Source organism: Drosophila tropicalis, unplaced genomic scaffold (genome assembly GCF_018151085.1).
Source record: "Drosophila tropicalis isolate 14030-0801.00 unplaced genomic scaffold, ASM1815108v1 contig_158, whole genome shotgun sequence".
Classification (NCBI taxonomy): Eukaryota; Metazoa; Arthropoda; class Insecta; order Diptera; family Drosophilidae; genus Drosophila; species Drosophila tropicalis.
In genome coordinates this window covers 13,672,150-13,677,241 of record NW_027172602.1, presented here as the reverse complement: position 1 = coordinate 13,677,241, position 5,092 = coordinate 13,672,150, and positions in this window count along the sequence as shown.

The window sequence follows — 5,092 nt, the reverse complement described above, 5'->3', positions numbered from 1 at the left end:
ACAAGATTTGTCCAGGAAGCTGCATCAAGTCTATGGTTTCTGGTGCATACTTAAGGGGGCATTTCAGCTCGGTAAAACGTCATCCAAGTTGGTTGAAATAGTTTTGACTGTACTTGTTGTTCTAAGCATCCAAACGCCCTCTCTCCTCGTCAACCTCGCTGGCCGCCACCCATCCTCTGACATCCATCTCCCTCGCCAGGACCTCCTCTCATATTCTCTAATGGGACATTTGCAATTAAATTACTCGAATAAAGCATGTAAATTGCCAGTGAATGAAGCAGGCCAACAACAAGCTAAGCAGACCTAGCACCCAAAAAACCCCTGCCCGGATGCTAGGGACCATCCGCCACTCAATCCGCCTACTTGCTGGGGCAGGAAGGACGAGCTTCCTTAGCTAAGGGAATGACATAACATATGCATAAGTAGATATACAGTTTTAAGTATGCTAATTAGGTGTAACGTACATACATACTTGTGTCTATATCTATTTAATAAACACTTATGTATTTCGAAATATTGTTGAACATTTTTTTGGTTTTTTTTGGGTTTTTTTTTTCTGAAATGAAGAGAGGGAAAAGCAAAAACACGCCGTTACCTCATCATTCATCAAAAAGAAATCAGCGGGAATTCGCTGAGCAGTGGGACAAGGATCAGGAAATGCTTCCGAATTTCGTCGTCTGTCGGACATGGGTAAACAGAAGCTGCAGGAGTCCGACTGTCTGTAAGTGTTAGTCATAGTCAAAACATTCTCGACTATGTGAGAACCTTTTCTCTCTCTCAGTCTTGTTCTCTTTCGCTGTTTCTGTCACTCTCTCTCTCTCTCTCTCTGTTTTTTTCCGTTCTCTCTCTCTCTGGAGAGTGTATGTTCTCCTGTAGTTTTCTGGTCCTGCGCATTAGTTGCAATTTTCGACAGTTGGAAAATTCTTGAAGAATTTCCCCTAACAGCTGTTCTCTTAAACAGTTGTCCATCAGCTGTTTGGTTGGGAAACTGTTATACAGATAAAAAGACAATTGGCGGTCTATTTGAATTCAAGTTCATTGAACTCTTCTCGATTCTCGGTTCTTGGACGTCAACGAAATCGAACCACAAGCCAATTACATATGGAGCCCCCCGCCGCCGGCGGTTGGTTTTGTCTTATCTAAAGCTTCAAGTCACGATTTCAATTTGCCCAAACAGTCAGCCTAAATCGATCTATTGATTTCATATTCAGCACTCAGAGTGGACAACATAAATCAAAATCTGCTTAGACAAATGGTGACATAAATAAAACTAAACAGAGTCAAGGAAGGAGAACGGGAGGAACAACCTCAGTCAGAACTAGATTTCTAACGGCAAGTCAACAATGATCCAAAGGACGAGTCCTATAAGAAATAATTGAAGAAACGAATGCGAGTATCATAAAACCTTTCATCCCCCTCCCCTTCTTACAAACGCCACCTCTGATTGGCTTACGGAAATAACTTAAGCTTATACCTAGACCAATTTTTTTGTTGTTTGTTCTGTTTTTTGGCATGCTACATGTGTAGGGACCCAGTTAAAGACTGATGATTAATCAGCTGATCTTTGTTGGTAGATGATCTGTTGTATGGCAATTAGTGCAGACACATACATATGTGTATATACGCACTCACACACACACACACAGACAAACATGCAGCTACATTTTACTCATTCGAAATGCCTGACTGGTGAGTTGCGACCTGTTCCGGCGATCCTAGGATGGACTCACACATCGACTATCAGATACTTGTTATATGCAGATAATCCATGCCTTTGGCTTCTAACTTGTGTGATATTGATGAGAATTGAACAGGCTTTAAAACTTCGATCTATTCAAGCACTTTCACAGTGATAATGTTGATATTATTTATATATGACAAACATTTAGATAAAGGTCAACTTAGCATAGGGTTAAAGAACATGATTTTCTCAACTTGGCATAGCAAAAATGCTCTTTTTGATAGAGTATCAAAATGCTCAATTGCATTGGCAAAAGAAGACGACGCCAACGTCAGCGCCAAAGCCAACGACAACGTCGAAGCCAACGCCAGCTTCAAGCGCTTCCTTTGCATACTAAAACGTAAAGTGCGTTAACGTGGACTGCGCAGTTAACGCAAAGCAGCAACCTTCCAATATTAAAAATAAGTCGGGACTCGGAAGCGTATTGCTTTCTTAGCCCTAACTTGTTGTCGTTGGTGTGGTCGATGTTGCTGTTGCTGTCGCTGCGATTGTCGATGTCGATGTCGTTGGCGTTGGCGTTTCTGTTGCTGTTGCCTCTCCTCGAGTTGCGTTAAAATTCGTGCGCAAAGCGGCAGACGAACTCAGAACATTGCCGCTGCGCAAGCGCAGAGCACCTACTTGCATACCTACACGAATTTGGTCGCCAACGGACAAAAGCGACAGAGAAGAAGACAATTTAAACAATTTAAAAGTTTTCAAAAATTTCAAAATTAAAATTAAATTAAAATACTTGCAATAGCTGAAAAGCTTTTTTATTTTATTTTTTTTTTTTGTATTTTTTGTAAAATATTGCAAGTTTTTTAGTGTGTCCCTCTGGACTTGTGTGTGTGCGTGTGTGTGTGTATCTGTGTGCGTGAATAAAACGAAAAGTGAATGAAATAAGAAACGAGGAAGAAAAAAACCAAAATATAATTACCACAAAAAAATACAACAAAAAATTTGCAGGTAATTTTAATTATTTTATGACCTTGCCCAATCTGAATGAAGTGAAAAATTGCATTTTTTGCAAGGTCCACAGAATGCTCTGTCTGGACACCGAAAACCGCCCTCGATTAAGTATAAAATTTTTGATTTAAAAAATGTATCCTTTAATGGCTTTCAAAATAATTTAGGCCTGTTTTTTTTTTTTTTTTGACATTTTAAAATCAGAATTGATGTCTCTCTGGCTAAAACTTGTCCAACTCACTTGATTTGCTATCGAATCGGTTACTTGATCTCTCAAATCTTTTAAATTTTAGTCGATCTCGAATGAGCTTAAACCGATTATCGAATGATATAAGTCTAAAGGTTTAAAACGAAAGCATGTTTGATTACTATTGAAATAAAAGATTATTTAGCAATCAAGTGAAACCCATTTCTCGCTTAACTGCGTTTCGAAAATGAAAATAGAGATATCCAAAGAGATGTTTTTTGAACTAGGTTTGACCTATTTGATTTGAAATATGAATCTTTCGCTTTATACTACCTTCAAATACATGTGGATCAATTGCAGCAGATAGCAACTGGCAAATGAAGTTCTCATTCCTTTATATTCGATTGAAATTTGTTTCTACCTTTGCTGGTTAAACAAATTGCTGAACGCGCTTTGCATACGTAAAGAGTAAACGACAGAGATGGAGAGAGGGAGCCAGAGGGAGAGGGAGACAATGTGCAGTTAAGACTAAGTAGAATCCGCTATATAAAATATTTAAACAATTCTTTTTTTTTTGTTTTCTTCTCGTTGTTTTTATTGTACTTTGAGTAATTATTCCTTTGGACGGGGCTTTGACTTTTTATGTGCCCATGCTCAATCACACACACAGAGCCAACATGTATGTATGTGTGTGTGTGTGTGTGATGACAGTGAGCCGTAGAGTTTATGAGTAACTACAATTTGTTTGATTCAATCGATGTATGTATGTCCGTCACGTTGTCATTCCTTTTTTGGACAGAACTTGTCGTGGTCGTCAAAAGGGCGTTTAATTTTGAAAAGAAAGCAAAAGTACTTGGCCATTGCACGCATGTCAATTGCATTAAACCAACATTTAAAGAAAATAAACGTTTAATTGTTGCGTAAGAAATTTGTTCATAATTCAATTTCTACTTTCTATGCCCTTCCCTCTGGACGCGAAACATTCATTGGAATTCTCAATAACTTTCGATTTCATTGCAATAACAGAATGTCTTGCATACTTTTGGGGGCGTTTTATATTGAATGAATTAAATGGAATATCATAAATATATTACCATTCCAGTTCAAGGAGTAAAATATAGTTTTCAAAACCGGAGTTAAATAAGTCATGTGTAGATAATTTTGTCGTGTGTATCTCTGAAGTTCTGTTGTTGTTGTTGTGAAAGCTTCATGACCTTCAAATGAGCCATTCCAATCCCATCTCCAGGGGCCAGTTAATCTGCATTTCATTTTGATTCCACTTCATGCTGTTACCAGTTGTCAACAGTCAAGAAAAACGTTTAATTTTTGGTTTAAATACCAAAAGTTGACACCATCAAGGAGTTGCTTTCGGTTTCGTTGGTCCGGGGGATAACTAAACAAGATCGGCATCTCCATAACCACAACTGGAACTACATACATATATCCAGTGATATACCTTTTATTCTCACGCCCGTCACTTGAAAGTAATTAATTTGATTGCAATGAGAACAAAAGAAATTTTGATTAGAAACGGAAATATCTGAACTAATGCGAAATCCAAGTCCTCAAACTGGTATTCGGTTTTTGTGCTTTGTGTTTTGTTTTAGTGTTTGCTTCGTTGCAAACATTTAGATTTATGTCTTGCGGTTTTTAGTGAATAAGTGAAAAATCCAATTGACACATTGACACATTTTTTTGCCTTGACAAAAACAAAAAACATAAAATGACGGTTCACAATCGATCGATACGAATTCGATTCGTTCAATTTCATTATAAAATTTACGCATGTTTCTTTACGTGAGTGGCATAACGAAAGAATAGCCATCAAGTTCAGATATATGTACTATGTATGTAGGTACCTACATACCTATATATATTTAGATATATACATATACTTGAGCACCCAACTCAATTAGAACAAGATCATATAAAATATATTACAGTGTTTTCATATTTTTGTTTGGTGGCTTAATAGTTTGGTTTTTGTGTAATTTATGCCAAATTTATGTTTATCAAGTCCATTTAGTCAAACATAATTTGGTGTAAACAACAAATGCAAATCAATTTTTGTTCCCAATTCTCGAATTCTAATTCTATTCCTATGACTCTATGTCTGTCTCTATCTACTGGCTTTAGCTCTCTGTTAGTTTCTCTCCAGAAATTCCAATTAGGCTAAGATCCGAGAATTAACATTTACATTTTCGTTTTGCTTTTTCAGC